Genomic DNA, 18,682 nt, shown 5'->3' with positions numbered 1-18,682 from the left:
ACCTGACTTTACCTGAAACACCTTTGCAAAGGCTTCAAGGAGAGTTACATTCTTCATGATCGCTACCCCTGAAAGAAGATCCCTGGACAGCACACCTGTCATCATCAGTTAATGTTACATGCCGAGGTCATGGGGAGAGCCATGTTGACCAACTCTCTTAATTCAGAGGGAAAGGCATTGCCTAATCAATGGCCTGACATTCCTACTCTAGCAGAACTGTGGAAGGAGCCTAGATGCTCTTCATAGCCTAATGGATAAAGAAGGTGTGGTCCATCCAGGCCACAGATGATACCTCCGACATAGAGCGGGATGAAACCCCGATACTCGCCTTGACATGATTGACACAGGGCTGGGTTATTTTAGGTGAAAATGTAAGCATTCCAAGGGAAATATCATATGGTTTCACTCATATATGGCCCACAAGGTATAATGTGGACATTAGTAGAATCACAGAAAAACAGAAAGAGAGGAAGTCAGACAGAGAGACAAACCAGGAGAGATTCAGGACTCTGGCAACCAAGCTGAGGGTTACATAAGGATGAGACATGCCAGTAATGAGGGAACTGGTTAATGGTATGGAGGTTGTTTTGCATATATCATGATGATCACTCCGTGGTATATGCAACTAAAGAATCCGGGAACAGTATCTCACAAAAGTTTGAGGGATGAAAGGCTGGCTTCCCGAACAAAAGAAAAAATATTGAAAACAAAGAAAAATAGGCCATTTGCCATGTAGATGAAGAAAGAAAGAGGCAAGAAATGAAGTATAGTTTTATTATCTTACTGATTAAAATGGCATGCAATTGATTTCCTATGAGGTCCTTATCTGAATTTGTCTTTACCATAGCAAATTAGAGTCTTCCCTCATCCTACATTTCGGGAATAGATGAGAAGAACCAGCATTACCTTCATCGATGTCTTGGAGTGTTGACCAGCAAATTGGTTTGACCTGGCTTTTTGGGTGTTGGGAGGTGTTTGAGGAATGCTTTAAACAGCTTCGTCATTATCTGAGATGTCAGCTGTGTATGTTCATAACCTAGTCTTGGTAGTGGGTATGTGTCTTGGATTTTATCCTTTACTCTCAGGTATTGGATTTTCTGGTATCCTTGTGTGTAGGGGACTTTTAGGATAGGTTGTTTAGGAGAGTTTAGTCCAGAAAGCTTTAATTAATTCTTGATAGGTAAGAAGGTAACTTTTCCAATTTTGTCGGTTTCTGACGTTGATACTTTTTTTCCTTAAGGTATTTTCTCTGAGGTGTGTTTCCATGAATGCTATGCCTCACTTGTCCCTAAATTCTGTGGGAATCTTTTAAGTGTGTGTGAGGGAGAGAGGTGGGAGGGAGGGTGTGTTTCACAAAACATTTAGAATGATATTTTAAGAGACATGAAGCCGCTATTCTTTGGATCACAATTCACCTTCAAACATATTGAAACTCATGTTCCATCTGGTTCGGCCACATTTCCTGCAATGAATGTCCCATTTAATCCTCTTTTAGAAACACAGACTCTCAGTAACCTGCTTTGGAACAAACACCAAATTATATGTGCCTGGTTAGAGTCTCCTTGTGTGTCACTTTTTTTCTTGCTTATTCACATGTTCCTCTACTTCCACGAGTGAGTGAGATCGTATATTCTTTGTCTTTCTGTGACTGACAGATGGGCTGCAGCCCAATGCTTGCCACCCCCTGCTACATGTGGCAAGTTTCAAGATTCCTTCTTGCTTATGGCTGGGTAAGAGTCTGTGGTGCTTTGGGAGGACAGGGAGATTGCAGAAATGTCTTGGACCTCCAGGCTTGTCTTCAGGCATCAGCACAACAGGAAGATGACCACATCAATGGAACCATGTCGTCAATGAACCTGAAGCCTTGAACTCAAACTCCATGGTGAAAGGGAGAAGAATTCGCAGAGACCATGGGAGAAGGGTGTAGAACGTCTTCGGGGAGAAGAGGATGGTTGGTGCTTCAGAGGGCAGGGAGCCATGGCCAAAGGCAAAGGCCCAGGAGAGGGGAGCACACTTGGAACCCTATAGTTGGATGCTGACCCATAGCTGTTGTCGGAGAAATGGAGACGGTCTCAATGGCACGAGTACTTGCAACCAAAGGGTCTTGAAACCCGGTATCTCAGATCAGCGTGCTTGACAGACGTATACTCCAGTGAACACTGTGTTTCTCCTACAGAGCACACCAGCAAGCAACTGGATGCAGACAGCCTGGAAACGATGATCAGAAACAATACTTGTTGACACAGTGGTATGATTATTATTTTTTGCTGTGTCAACAAACAACAACAAAAACAACAACAAAAAACAACAACAAAAAACAAAAACAGATGACTCCATCTGTTCGTGGAGATCCTTGATAGGGGCAAAAGAACTTTGGGGCTCTACTGCCATCAGCATATAGCCTGAGCTAGTGGCCACAGACAGGATGGTGTGGACATTAGCTGCATAACCTGCAATCACGTCGTCACAACCCTGGAAACCTGTTAGGACTATTTCCTCAGGCCACGATTCTCAGTACCAGGAGAACAGACCATCCATTGGGAATAGATGACAGCCCTGCCCACATCCTCTCTCTTGACCACAGCATTCAGCAGTCCTTAGTAAGGGTGAGTGGGTTGAAATTCTCCTGTCAAAGGCACACCTGAGCCGATCAAGCTAAACCTCACCATATTCGGTCCAGACACCAAACACTCCGAACGGCAGGCAATGAGTGCCTCTGCTGAGGAATGGCCCAAAAGAGTGGACAACTCAATGAGCATGCCACATATACCAGAGATTCCATCAAGGGTCAGCCAGTGGCATTCCATTACATCTTCATCCTGAAGAAATTACTCTCAGGGTAGAAAACAGAAAACGCTATTTGAAAACAACGAAGAATACAGAGACCTGAACTAAGGCAACGATGGAAGAATCAATTGATGCCAAGGCAAAAGAACAGGAACTGGTCAAGGCTAAGAAATCGATCTCCAGGCAGACACCCAGGTCAATGGCCCTGAGTCAGAAGATGGAAACTGACATGCCCCTAGGACCTCAACGGAACTCTAGCTGAGGTTTTCAGGCATCTGTCCCCAGAGGAAGGTTCTGGAATACCTACATATGATCCAACACTTGATTCCTGAGCCACAAAACAGAACACCTCCTGTCCCCAGAAGGCTACCTGGCTCTAGGGAGCTGCGACCAACCCTCAGGGGAGGAGAATCCTGCATGGCGCCTGAGCTCTTGCCACATTCTAAACTCTCCCTGGTCACAAGCCAGGATGTTGACCCATCAGCATGAGGCTCCCTGACAACACAGCCCCCTGGACAATTGCCCTAGAGTCACCAGGTACAAAATGACTTGTTCCTGGGCTAAAAGGATAAGCCAAGCTGGGATTTCCAGAATCTATTTGGTGAGCTCTGCTAACTCTGCAGCCACTAAAACGGAGCCCCCCTGTACTGCAGACGGAAAGCTTGCTGTTCGGAGCTGTTCACAAGCCCCAGCCTGGGAAAACCTCTATGGCTTTATGAGGCCACCCCTCCCCCCATTAATCAGGCATCATGGACACAAAGTCCAGTGTGAGCGACCTTCCGACACTCGCCCTCATTCAGGTGCTAGAGATCTTGACTCAGACCTTGTACATTGGAACTGCCATGTAATCGGCACTTTACATTGGAACTGCCATGTGCTCGGCACTGAACTGAACCGGCGCTTCTGCCTTTAGACTTCCATCTTCACCCGTCTGGCCCAAAAACCCTCCATATTGGGAATTCTGGAGCCACAATGCATCGTACTGCCTGCCCTTCAGAAAGAAGGAGGGCCCTACGGGTCTGCCTAGAATCCCCATGTATCAACTTTCACGTCCCTAGTCAGAACCACAATAACCAGGCCGCACTGTGCACTTATGCTCTGTTTGACACAGCCTGAGCCCCGAGCTCCAGTCAGCCCCCCAGGTAATCGTCGCCATCTCCTGAATGTTGGACCAGCCAGGTCCCGAGGCTGTGATCTCTATGCAACCTGGGTGTTCATGTCTTTGCATAGACCATAACTAAAATCCCGCCTATGAGGGAACCTCAAGAAGAAAAGAGCACTCCCCCCATTGCCACGGCTGTAAAAGGTTGCTCTGGGGATGGGGGTCCAAACCTCAGTGTGGGACCCAGCTGCATGGCCCATGAGACCATGCCCACACCTGAGTGCCGCCCTGGGCAGAAACAGGCATTGTGACCATCAGCCTGAGCCTTCTTTCAGACAAGGTCCCTTGCTAGCTGGACCAGGAGCCCGCATATTGGGCCTGCCATGCCCCTAAGCCCAATGCTCACCCTTGGTCGTGTTCTCCAGGTGCCCGGGCCTAGAAGCTGACTCTGGAATCCCTGCTATGGAGGGACACTAACATGGAAAACATCTCTCTTCACTTCATCCAGAAAGACATAGAAATCTTGGTAGCAAAGCAAAATCCCCCCAGAGGCAGAATCTCCCATGGGCCCATGAGTACACCCCTCCATTCCGTGGCCTAGTGAGACACACCGCACAGAAAGAAAAGCCTGCTTTCCAGCCTCCCCGTCGCCAAATTTCAGATCCTGAGGCTCTGCCCTCATGGTCTGCATATTGGGCCTGCCATCACATCGCCGCTCACCCTAACCCCAGTTTGTGTTTGCAGATTTTGTCCCTAAAGCCCTGGATGACAGGCCCTCCAGGATTGGGCCTCTTGAGCCACAGCACAGGATTCGGCCTGCCCTCCCAGTGGAAACTCTGCCCGTCATATTTTCACAAACCCTCCAGATTGGGAGACAACTGGAAGTCCCCTGACCCCCCCTGACCCCACCCATTTTCAAGGGCCACTCTGGACAGAAATGAACAATCTGACAAATACCAGACTCCTAATCCAGACAGACACCCAGGTCAATGGCCCTGAGTCAGAAGATGGAAAATGACATGCCCCTAGGACCTCAATGGAACCCTAGCAGGCATCTATCCCCAGAGGAAAGTTTTGGAGTGTAAGGGTCCATGATCAATGTTATGACACTACACAAAGCGAAAATCAAGCAAAGCTTTATTTCAGGCCAACATCAAAAATCAAACCGACAGTTCAGGGCTATTTCTTATGTCCAGCGATGACTACGGGGAAGCCACTCCCGATGACAAGTGTGGATGATGAGGAAGAAAACCCTGATGACACAGACTCTGCTCCCCATGACACCACTCTAACAAGGCCACTCCCCAGATGAGGCCACTGTAGATGAGGCTACCCGCTGGACGAATTTCACACCCTATGATAAAGAGGCCGCCTCGGACCAGGCCACTTCTGACGAGGCCGCATGTCGACGATGCGGCTCCCTTGAATGAAGCTGCCCTGTTGAGGCTGTGCCTCAGGGCAGCGAGGCCAGTATTGGAGGGGCCACAGTGAGGTGGGTCATGGACTGCGCTGCTCTTCCAGGAGGGGAGTCCCCTCATGTGGGCGCTGCTGCTTGGGCCAGGGCAGCTCCCAGCAATGCCGCTCCTGGTTTAGGACCACCTCGCACTTGTGTGGGTGGTCAGCAAATTCCTCTGGCAGCAGCGTGGTTGGATTTAGCACTGCCAGGGTCCAGAAGTTCACTCTTGTTTCATTGAGGGCCTGATACCCTGTCACACAAGCATTTGACATCCATCGGTCTGGTGGAGTCGGAGAAGGCCCTCAATAGCTTTGGTGGTGTTCAAGTTGAGATTTTGACCCAAATTCAATTTACTTGCATCCTTGAACAGGAGGGCCATGGCAGCAATTATGCAGAGGCAAGCGGGGAATCCAGCCACTACTGGTTCTAGTTTCTTGCTCAGATAGGCTACTGGCCTTTGCCAAGGCCTCAGATTCTGAGTCAAAACTCCTTTGACCACCCCTGCATTTTTTATCCACATACAATTGGAAGGGCTTGGTAACATCTGGGATGGACAATGCACTCAATACAGGTGTTTGTAATTCCCAAAATTCTCCTTCTGCCTCAGCTTTCCACTTTATCATAGTGAGCCCCCCACTTTTGTCAATTTGTACAGAGGATGGGCCGTCTCTGCAAACCGCAGTATCCACAGCCTACAGTACACCACGTCCAAGAAACTCCCTGACTTGTCAGGACGTGGCAGTTCAGGGGCATAGGGTGATCACCTGTTTCCTGGACTCAGTGAACGCACTCCCTCGTGGAGATCAAAGTCTAGATATGTTGCATGGCTCTGACAGACCTGTGCTTTCTTTGCTGACACCCGACACCCTTTTTCCTGCAGAGGCTAAGAGAGCTCTCATCCCCTGCAAACATGACTCATAGTCCTCAGTGGCTACTAGCAAGTCATCAACATACTGCGCAGAGTGACTACTGGGTTGGCGGTTCTGTACTCATGCAAAATCCTCATGAAGGGTCTCGTCAAAATATAATGGTGGGTGAATTGTTGAATCCCTGGGGAAGTCTTTTACAGGTGAGCTGGCCTTGGAATCCTTCCAAGGATTTTGAGTGGGTCGGACCACTCAAAAGAAAAAAGGGGTTGAGATTCCCTTGCTAAAGATATGCAGAAAAGTGCATCCTTGAGATCTAAGATGGTATATAGAGTTCTTTTGGGGCCCACGGCGGAGAGAAGTGTATAGGGGTTAGGCACTGTCGGGTGGATATCTTCAACCTCTTTATTAACTTCCAACAGGTCCTTGAACGGTTCAGCACTCTCCAGTCTCACACTTTTTGAACACAGCAAAGGTGTATTCCATGGAGATTTGCAAGGAAATAGGATTGCTTCTCCTCGGAGATGGTTAATGTGCTTTCTGATCCCTTCCTTTGCTTCCCGGGGAATGGGGTGCTTCCAAACTTGAACAGCCGTATCCATCACCTTTAATTGTACCACCACTGGTGGTTGTCCGCTGGCCAAGCCAGGGGCTTCCCTTCTGCCCAGACCTCAGGAAACTCGAACTGTAAGATTTGGAGAAGGCTTCCCGCGTTTGTCTCCTCTGGTTTTGAGACTGGCTTGTAAAGGAGGTATTCATCTAATGCTGCCATAAGCACCTGTACAGTGTGTTGTCTCAAGGTTACAGTCATATCTACTTCTGAGAACTGAATGCCACCTCATAACTTGTGGAGGAGATCTCTTCCCATCAAGTGATATGGGGCATTAGGGAGGACCAAAAATCGATGTTTCACTATTCCCCATGCAAAAATAAAATCCTTTCTGTTGTCCATTCATGTCTCGCTGTGCCATTTGCTCCTTGTACCCAAACTTCCTCTCCAGATAGTTTTCCCATAGTTTTAAGTAATGATGAAACCTGGGCTACCGTGTCCACCAAAACAATCAATTGACTTCCCCTCCACTTCAATTTTGACTCTGGTGGCCAGCATTGCCGTCTTCCTTTTGGGGCACTCCCTGGCCCAGTGTCCTTTTTCCTTAGAGTAAGCACACTGATCTCAATCTAAGTCTTCCCACCTGCCTTGTCTGTGCTTAGGCTTTTCCTTCCATTTACTATCCTCTACCTATCTCATGTAATTCCAAAACCTTAACCAGCTTTTTGTCTGTTTTTCATCCTCCTTAACTGTTCTTAAACACTTTTTCTTAAAAGTGTTCTTAAACACTCCTAACTGTTCTTAAACACTTTTTCTGCTATTCCCAGTAGCTCAGTCTGATTCTTCCCTTCAAATCCTTCAATTCCTGAAGTTTCCTCCTTATATCTGGGACTGACTGCCTGGTAAAAGCAAGATACACTGCCCCCTGTTTTTCGGGTCCCTCAGGGTCCATCGGACTGTATATTTCATAGGCTTCAATAATCCTTTCTAGGAAACCTCCAGGAGACTCATCCTTACCTTGAGTCACTGTATTAATTCTGGATTAGTACGACTGCAACTTTTACTTCTGGAAATGCAGTTCCAGGATTTCAACATATCAAAGAACCGTATTTGTTCTGAAAGACTCCCATATGAATTTCCTTTAAGGCGGAATTCATCTTACAAGAGAATTAAACCAATTACAATGACAAAAAAAACCCTCAGAATAGATATGGTTAAATATCAAATGATGACCCTTACCAAAACATTAAAACTTTAGAAAATGTATAGAACCTCTGGAGTAGTTACAGCATTTACCCAAATGCAACCCAAGGTTTATCATTGATTTAGCAGTACTTCCTGAGTAACTTAGCACATCAGGGAAAAGCCTTATGAGTTAAAGAGATCTCATTTACAATTTACAATTCTGGGTGGGCAAAGAAAACCATTTACATTTCTTAGAAACATTTCAATCTTTAGTGAAGACTAAATCTTAAACAATTCTGAACGATTGTAATAGCAGCTAAGCACAAAACATGTTTAACAACAGATTTCAAAAGCACAAACCTACTTCCAGCAACCAGCGCCCTAGCACTTCACCCATTTGTCATCCAAGCAAAACTTCAAAGCTTCACGTTTGGTAAAAGTAAAACCTTCAGACTTTGGTAAAGGACTCTGAAAGCTACTTTAACAATTATCCATTAAAACCCTGAGACAGACAATTAACCATCAGTTCAGTCATCTCTCTGATAACAGATTTCATGTTCAACTTGGGCCCATTCCACTTTAAACCCCATGCTTTCCTGCCAGCAAGTTGTAGGGGCTAAGCAGTCCATGTCGGGCAATAGAAGGCAAGGATTTCCCTGACACAAAGCGAGTTTTGGCAGCTGCTTCGAAATTTTCCTTAAAGACTCTGTCCCAAATTAGACTAAACCCAGTTGGCTTCAGTTATAGCCCTTAACACAGGAAATGAGTGAGGAAGAAGCCCCACATCTATTATGAGGAACAGAGAGACACAAGTCAGAGTCCCCTTACTCTATGCCTGTCCAATTCACCTAAACACAACAAACATCACAGCAGACAACAAAAAGACAAGACAAAGACAACTGCAGGCCTATCGGTCCTGCCACCGGTGGGGATTTTCTAGGAGGATTCAAACCCCCTGACCGCCTAGGGGAACTCGAACCTCCAAAGACCTAGGAGGATGTGTACCTCCTGACTGCCTAAGGGGACTCAAACATCCTGGTGACTGTCAAGGCGGACTCGAACCCCTTGGTGACCATCTAGGGGGACACAAACCCCCTGACCATCTAGGGGCCCTTGAACCCTCCGACAGCCATGGGAGAATTGAACCCCATATCAATATACCAGCAGAGGAATGGGGCATCTCTGCATCCACTCTACTGCTGGAGAGCATAGCTGCGTTCAGCTTGTCCCCGGTGGACCATAGTCTGGAGGTCCAACCAGACAGATGAACAAGATCCCAACACCTCCAGAGGCTTTTCCTATAAATTCAGATGCTGGCTCAGTTCTTGTTTTTTGATCCCGGGCGAGCCCCCAATGTTAGTGTCCGTGATCAAAGGAATGAGAGTGACACAATGTGAAAATCATGCAAAGCTTTATTTCACGCCAAGCATGGAAAATGGAACCATGGGCTACCCTTGATGGAGTCTCCGGTATATGTGGCATTCCCACTGAGTTGGGTTGTGGCTGTTCACTCTCTTCTGGGCCAGTCCTCTGCAGAAGCACTCGTTGCCTGCCATTCGGAGTGTTTGGTGTCTAAACTGAATATTGTATCATTTAGCTTGGTCGGCTCTGGTGTGCCTGTGAAAGGAGACTTTCAACCCACTCAATCTTACTAAGGCCTGCTGAATGCTGTGTTCAAGAGAGGATGTGGCACGGCTTTCTTCTAGTCCACAATGGAGGTTCTGTTCTCCTTGTACTAAGCAGTATGGCCTGAGGAAGTTAGTCCCAACAGGTTTCCAGGGTTGAGACTACATGATTGCAGGTTATGCAGCTAATATCCGCACCGTCCTGCCTATGGCCACTAGCTCAGGCTTCATGCAGACGGTGGTAGAGCCCCAAGATTCTTTGGCCCCCATTGAGGCATCTCCAAAAACTGTGCCTATCACGGATGCACAGCAAGAAACCAAAATCATACCACTGTGTCAGCAAGTATTGTTTCTGATCATGGTTTTCAGGCTGTCTGCACTTGGTTCCTTATTGGTGTATTCTGCAGGAGAAGCAGAGTTTTTTTCTAGAGTCTATGTCTGTCAAGCATGCTGATCTGAGATACCCGGGCCTAAATACCCTTTGTTTGCAATTACTCGTGCCACTCAGAGGTCTCCATTTCTACACCAAAAGCCATGGGTCAGCATCCAACTTGTGGGTTCCCGGTGTGCTCCTCTCTCGTGGACCTTTGCCTTTGCCCATGGCTTCCTGCCCTCGAAAGCATCAAAGACCCACTTCTCCACTAAGACATGTCTAAACCTTTCTCCCATGGTCTCTGCAACGTCTTCTCTCTTTCGCTATGCAGTTTGATTTCAAGGCTTCACATTTCATTGATGTGGTCATCTTCCTGTTGTGCTGATGGCTGAAGACAAGCCTGGAGCTCCCAGACATTTCAGCCATCTCCCTGTCCTCCCAATGCACCACAGACTCTTACCCAGCCATAAGCAAGAAGGAATCTTGAAATTTGCCAAATGTGGCAGAATGGGGACGAGCATTGGGCTGTGGCCCTTCTGTCTGTCACAGAAAGACAAATAACATACAATTTCACTCACTCGTGGAAGGAAGGGAACATGTGGAAAAGCAAGAAAAAAAGGAAACACAATGAGACTCTAACCGGGCACACAAATTTTGGTGTTTTTTCCACGGCAGGTTAGGGAGAGTCTGTGCTTCTAAAAGAGGATTGAATGGGACATTCATTGAAAGAAGTGTGGCTGAACGAGATGGAACATGAGTTTCAATATGTTTGAAGGTGAATTGTGATCCAAAGAAGAACAGATTTATATCTCTTAAAATACCATTCTAAACGTTTCTGAAACACACCCTCCCTCCCACCTCTCTCCCACACACACACTTAAAAGAGTCCCACAGTATTTAGGGAGACAGTGAGGAGTAGCACTCATGGAAACAAACCTCAGAGAATATACCTTAAGGAAAAAATTATCAAAGTCAGAAACCGACAAAACTGGAAAAGATAACTTCTTACCTATCAAGTATTAATTAAAGCATTCAGGACTAAACTCTCCTAAACAATCTAACATAAAAGTCCCCTACACACAAGTATGCCCGCATATCCAAGACCTGAGAGAAAAGGATAAATTCCAAGACACATACCCAATACCAAGATTAGGTCATGAATATACACATCTGACTTCTCAAGTAATGACCAAAGTGTTTGAAGCATTCCTCAAACACCTCCCAACACCCCAAAAGCCCAGTAAAACCAATTTGCTGTTCAACAATCCGAGGCATTTAATGAAGGCAATGGCGGTTCTTCTCATTGATTCCCGAAATGTAGGAAGGGGGAAGAATCTAATTTGCAATGTCCAAAGTCGCAAGTCAGATAAGGACCTCATAGGAAAACAATTGCATACCATTTTCTTCAGTAAGATAATAAAACTATACTTCATTTCTTTCGTCTTTCTTTCTCCATCTACATGGGAAATGGCCTGTTTTTCTTTCTTTTCAACACTGTTTCTTTTGCTTGGGAAGCCAGCCTTTCACCCCTCTTACTTTTGTGAGATAGTGTTCCCTGATTCTTTAGTTGCATATAGCACCAGGTCCTCATCAACAGCATATATGCCACACCACTTTGATCCCATGAACCAGTTCCCTCATTCCTGGCAAGTCTCATATTTCTGTAACCTTCAGCTTGGTTCCCAGAGTCCTGAGTCTCTCCTGGATTGTCTCCCTGTCTGACTTCTTCTTTTTCCGTTTTCCATCGCTTTTATCATGTCCACAGTAAACCTCATGGGCGACATATGTGTGAAGTCATATGATATTTCTCTTGGACTCCTTCCGATTTCATTGAGAATAACCCAGCCCTGTGTCAGTTATGTCAAGGCGAGTATTGGGGTTTCAGCCAGGACCTTGCCTGCCCACCCGAAGGAAACTCTGCCCATCACATTTGCAAAATCCCTCAGATTGTGAGACACCTGCAATGCCCCTGAGCCCACCCCAAATGCGTTGGCACCTTGGAAAAAAGACACATTCGGACACATGTCAGACATCTACTTCCATGCAAACAGCCAGATCAATGGCTCTGAGTCAGATGATATAACCTGACATAACCCTAGGACATTAATGGAAACCTAGCTTAGGTTTCCCGGCATCTGTCTCTAGAGGCAAACTCTGGAATACCTACATATGGTCCAACACTTGATCCCCTCACCCACAAAACAGAACACCTGTTGTCCGCAGAAGGCAACCTGGCTATTGGGAGCTCTGCCCAACCTACTGGGGAGGAGCATCCTACATGGCGCCTGAGCCCCTGACACATGCTAAGAACTCCCTGAAAGAGGCCAGCATTGTGACCCATGAGAATGAGGCTCCCTGTCACCTCAGCCCCCTGGGCACTTTGCCTCAGAGCCACTGGATTGAAATGGCCTTGTTCCTTGGCTGGAAGTGTAAGTGGACCTGGGCTTTCCAGGTGTCCAGGCGGAGACTTCTGCTACTACATCTTTCCATAAGGGGGACCCTGGTGCCATCCAAACGGACACCCCTCTCGTGCAGAAAGCTTGCTTTTCGGAGCAGCTCACAATTCCCAGGCTAGGAAGGCCTCCATGGTCTTATTTGGCCACCCCTCCATTCGTCAGCTATCATGGACAGAAACTTCAGCATGAGCGAACATCTGAAACGTGGCCTGACTCAGGTGCTGGAGATCTCGAGCCAGATGCTGCCCATTGGAAATGCCATGTATCGGTACTGAACAGACCCAGCACTTGTGTGTTCAGAATTCTATCCTTACCCTCCTTGCCCGCCAGCCCTAAAGATTGTTCATTCGGAGGATACAACGCAGTCTTCTGCCTGCACTCCAGAAAAAAGAAAGGCCCTAGGGGGGTCTGACCTGAATACCCACGTGAGGATCAACCTGCACGGACATCGACGGCACCCCAATGTCCTATGCCACCTTGTGCACTAATGCTCTGTCTGACACAGCCCGTCCCCAACTTCCCATCAGCCCCCCCAGATATTGGGCCCTGTATCATGCAAGTGGTTACATGCCAAGAACATAATGTATGCCAAGAACAAGAACGTAATGTAGAGATAATATCATCTCTACCCAACCAGGGTATTCAGGCGTCTGTGTCCAGAACATAGCTAAAGTCCGGACCTCTGGGGGAACTGAAGCAAAACATAGCACTGCTCTGACACCACGACTGGAAAAGCTTGCTTTGGCGATGGGGGTCTAACCCTCAGACTGGAAGCCAGCTGCATGGAACATATACCACGCCCAACCAGGAGGGATGCCCTGGCCAAAAACAGGCATTGTGACCCTCAGTCTGAGCCAGCTTTCAAACCAGCCCCCTGGCTAGCTGTACCAGGAACTCGAATATCAGTCCTGACATGCCCATAGGGCCAAATCCTCACCCTTGGCAGTGTTCTCCAGGTACCAGGACACAGATGCCGACTCTGGAATCCCTGCTATGGTGGGACTCCTGAGATGGAAAACAGCACTCTTCCCTTCCCATCGAAACACACCAAACCCTTGGGAGCCGGGCAGAATCCTCACAAGGCTACCGAGGCTACCGCTCCATGCATGACCAAGCAAACACACAACCCAGACAGAAAGGCCCACGCTCCCGCCTCTCCGTCGCAATCATTTAAGATCTTTTGGCACTGCCCTCCCACTCCGCAGATCGGGACTTCCATCACCTCACCTCTACCCCTATCCTGAGTTTATGTTTGCAGAACTTTGTCCCCAAAACGCTGTCCAGGACGCCCTCCAGGATGGGGCCTCTGGAGCCAAAGCTCAGGACTCTGACTGCCCACCCGCAGGAAGCTCTGCCAGTCCACATTTGCACAAAAGCTCCAGATTGGGAGACATCTGAAATACCCCGAGCACACCGCAAATTGGTTGGTGGCCTTAGGAAAAAGCTGCATTAGGAGACAGGCCAAAAAATTACCTCCAGGCAGAAACCCATGTCAATAGCCCTGTGTCAGAAGATGGAACCTGACATAACCCTAGGACCACAACAGAACCCTAGCTTAGGTTTGCAGGCATTTGTGTCCAGAGATGAACCCAGGAATACCTACATATGGTCCAACACTTGATCCCTGAGCCACAAAACAGAACATCTACTGTCCCCAGAAGGCAACCTGGATTTTGGGAGCTGCGTCCAACCCTCAGGGGAGGAGAATCCTGCATGATGCCTGAGCCCCCACCACATTCTAAGGTCTCGCAAGACACAAGCCAGCATTGTGACCCATCAGAATGAGGCTCCCTTTCACCTCAGCTCCCTGGGCCCTTTGTCCTGGAGCCACAAGATCAAAACGGCCTTGTTTTGGGAAGGAAGGCTAAGAGAACCTGGGCTTTCCAGGCAGCCATGCGGTGATTTTTGCTATGATGTCTGTCCATATGGGGGATGCTGGTACCATCCAAACGGACTCCACCTGTCCTGCAGAAGGATAGTTTGCTGTTCGGAGCAGCTCACAAGCCCCAGCCTGGTAAGACCTCCATGACCTCATGAGGCCAGCCCTCCATTCATCGGCCATCATTGACATAAACTCCACGTTGGGTGACCATCTGAACCATGCCCTGACTCAGGTGCTGGAGATCTCGAGTCCGATGCTGCACATGGAAATGCCATGTCCTCGGCACTGAAAGAAACCGGTGCTTGTGCATTCAGAATTCTGTCCTCAATTTCCTGGGACACAAACCCTCCAGATTGATCATTTGGGAGCCCCAATGCAGTCTTCTCCTTGCCTTCCAGAAAGAAGAATGGACTTAGGCGTTGGCCCAGAATCCCCACGTGAGAATCAACCCTCATGGACCTCTGCAGCACACCAATATCATAGGCCCGTGCTCTGCACTAATGCTCTGTCTGACACAGCGTGAGCCCTGACCTCCCATCAGCCCCCCAGGTAGTGGGCCCAATATCCTACAGGTGGGACCTGCCATGGCCAGAGACTGTCATCTCTACCCAACCTGGGTATTCAGGCTTATCTTCCAGGAACAGAATTCAAATCCCGGACTATTGGGGAACCTCAAGCATAAAAGAGCACTCTTTCTTCCCCACAACGGGAAAAGCTTGCTGTGGGGATGGGGGTCTAACCTCAGAGTGGGAGCCAGTTGCATGGCCTTTGAGACCACGCCCACCCAGGAAGGCTGCCCTGGCCACAAACAGGCATTGTGACACAGTCTGAGCATGTTTTCAAACCATTCCCTTGGCTACCTGGACCAGGAGCCCGCATATCAGGCCAGACATGATACTAGGCCCAAAGCCTCACCCTTGGTCAGATTCTCTAGGTGCATAAGCCAGAAGACAACTCTAGAATCACTGCTATGGCAGGACCCCTGATATGGAAAACAGCACTCTTCCCATCCACGCGAAAGACATCAAAACATGAGAGCCAGGCAGAATCCTCACAAAGGCAAAATTTCCCATGGTCCAATGAGGATACCGCTACATTCCATGGCCGACCAAGACACACAACCCAGACAGAAAAGCCTTCACTCCCGCATCCCAGTTACCCTCATTTCAGATTTCGCAGCACTGCCCTCACAGTCTGCAGATCGGGCAGGCCATCACCTTGGCCAGAACCCTTTCCCGAGTCAGCGTTTGCATAATTTTATCCTCAAAGCCCTGGCCAACAGGCACTCCAGGATGGGACCTCTAGAGCCACAGCGCAGGACTCTAGCTGTCCAACCAATGAAATCTCTGCCAGTCCACATTTGCACAAATCCTCCAGATTGGGAGACACATTGAATGTCCCTGAGCCCACCCCAAATTGGATGGTGGCCTTGGAAAAAAGTTGCATTCAGACACAGGCCAGAAACCTACCACCAGGCAGAAACCCATGTCAATGGCGCTGTGTCAGATGATGAAAACTGACATGTCCCTAGGACCTCAACAGAACCCTAGCTTAGGTTTGCAGGCATTTACCTCCAGTGACGAACTCAGGAATACCTACATATGGTCCAACACTTGATCCCTGAGCCACAAAACAGAACACCTCCTGTCCACAGAAGTCAACCTGGCTCTTGGGATCTGCGTCCAAACCTCAGGGGAGGAGAATCCTGCACGGCGCCTGAGCCCTCGCCACATTCTAAGGTCTCGCTGGACACAAGCAAGCACTGTGACCCATCAGAATGAGGATCCCAGATAACTGAGACCCATGGGCACTTTGCCACAGAGCCACAAGATCAAAACGTCCTTGTTCCTGGGCTGGAAGGCTAAGCAGAGCTGGGCTTTCCAGGCATCCATGCGGTGAATTCTGCCACAACGTTTTTCCATATGGAGGACCCTGGTGCCATCTAAACGGACTCCTCCTGTCCCGCAGAAGGAAGGCTTGCTATTCGGAGCAGCTCACAAGCCCCAGCCTGGGACGACCTCCATGGCCTCATGAGGCCACCCTCCATTCTTCGGCCATCATGGACACAAACTCCAGCGTGAGTGACCATCTGATCCGTGCCCGGACACAAGTGCTGAAGATCTCGATTCAGACACTGCACATTGAAAATTCCATGTGCTCAGCGCTGAACGGAATGGGCACTTGTGCGTTCAGAATACCGTCCTCAACCTATTGGCCAGCCAGCCTTCCAGATTGTTCATTCCAGAGCCACAACGCAGTCTTCTGCCTGCCCTCCAGAAAGAAGAAGTGCCCTAGGGTTCTGTACAGAATCTCCACGTGATGATCACCTTCCTGGAACGTCAACGGCTCCCCATTGTCTTAGGCTCCCCTGTGCACTAATACTCTGTCTGACACAGACTGAACCCCGACCTGCCATCATCCCCCCAGGTAGCACGCCCCATATCCTGAACATGGGACGTGCCAAGGCCAGAGACTGTCATCTCTACACAACCTGGGTATTCAGGCATCTGTGTCCTGACCATAGCTCGAATACGACCTATGTGGGAACCTCAAGCATCAAAGAGCACCCCTCCTTCCCCATGATGGGAAAATCAACTGTGGGGATGCATGTCTTACTCTCAGAGTGGGAGCCAGCTGCATGGCCCATGAGACCAAGCCCACTCAGGAGGGCTGCCCTGGCCAAAACCAAGCATTGTTACCCTCAGCCAGAGCCTGCTTTCAAACCATCACTCTCGCTAACTGGATCATGAACGCGCATATCGGACCTGACATGCAATTAGGCCCAAAACCTCACCCTCTATCATGTTATCCAGGCGCCCAGACTTAGAAGCCGACTCTGGAAACTCTGCTATGGCGGGACCACTGAGAAGGAAACAGCACTGTTCCCTTCCCCCCAAAATACACCAAACCCTTAATGCTGGACAGAATCCTCACAGAGACAGAATCTCCCATGGCCCCACGAGGCTACCACTACATTTGTGGCCAAGCGAGACACACAACCCAGACAGAAAAGCCTGTGTTCCCGCCTCCCCACCACCCTGATTTCAAACCTGGTGGAACTGCCCTCACGCTCTACAGATCGGGCCTGCCATCACCTACACCCAGACAGTATCCCGAGCTTGTGTTTGCAGAATTTCATCCTCAAATCCCTAGCTGACAGGACAGCACGGAGCTCTGGAGCCACAGAGCAGGTCTCTGCCTGCACACCCGAAGGAAATCTGCCTGTCACAGTTGCACAAACACTCCAGATTGGGAGACTCCTGCAATGCCCCTGAGCCCACCCCAAAATCATTGGCCGCCTTGGAAAAAAGGCACATTCGGACACAGGCCAAAAACCTACCTCCAGGAGAAAAACACAGGTGGAAGGCCCAGAGCCTGAAGATGGAACCTGACAAACCCTTAGGACCTCAACGGACCCCTAGCTTAGGTTTGCCTGCATCTGTCTCTAGAGGCAAACTCAGGAATACATGATCAAGTCCAACACTTGATTCCTGAGCCACAAAACAGAACACGTCCTGTCCCCAGAATGCAACCTGGCTGTTGGGAGCTGCGTCCAAACCTTAAGGGAAGAGAATCCTGCATGGCGCCCGAGCCCCCGCCACATTCTAAGGTCTCCCAGGACACAAGTCAGCCTTGTGACCCATCAGAATAAGGCTCCCTGTCACCTCAGCACCATGGTCATCTTGCCCCAGAGCCACCAGAACAAAACAGCCTTGTTACTGGGCTGGAAGTGTAAGCGGAGCTGGGCTTTCCAGGCATCCATGCGGTGACTTCTGCTATGACGGCTTTCCATAGGGGACCCTGGTGCCATCCAAACGGACTCCCCCTCTACCACAGAAGGAAAGCTTACTGTTCAGAGAAGCTCACAAGCCCCATCCTGGGAAGACTTCTATGGCCTCATGAGGCCACCCCTCCACTCGTTGGCCATCATGAACACAAACACCAGCGTGAGCGACCATCTGACATGTGCTGTGACTCCGGTGCTGAGATCTCAAGTCAGATACTGCACATTGGAAATCCCATGTGCTCGGCACTGAAATGAACCAGCGCTTCAGCGTTCAGAATTCCGTCCTCACCGTCCTGGGCCACAAGGCCTCCAGACTGTACATTCAGGAGTCCGTAAGCAGTCTTCTGCCTGCACTTCAGAAAGAAGAAGGGCCCTAGGGGTCTTCCCAGAATCCCCTCATCAGGATCAAGCTGCACGGACCTCAAAGGACCCCAGTGTCCTAGGCCACACTGTTCACTAGTGCTCTGTCTGACACAGCCTGAGCCAAGACCTCCCATCAGTCCAGCAGGTAGTGGGCCCCATACCCTGCATGTGGGACCAGCCATGGCCAGAGACTGTCAACACTACCCGACCTGGGCATTCAGGCGTCTGTGCCCAGACTACAGCACAAATC

Source organism: Meles meles, chromosome Y (genome assembly GCF_922984935.1).
Source record: "Meles meles chromosome Y, mMelMel3.1 paternal haplotype, whole genome shotgun sequence".
Taxonomy (NCBI): domain Eukaryota; kingdom Metazoa; phylum Chordata; class Mammalia; order Carnivora; family Mustelidae; genus Meles; species Meles meles.
The sequence above is the reverse complement of the archived record's forward strand: the minus strand, read 5'-3'. Positions refer to the sequence as shown.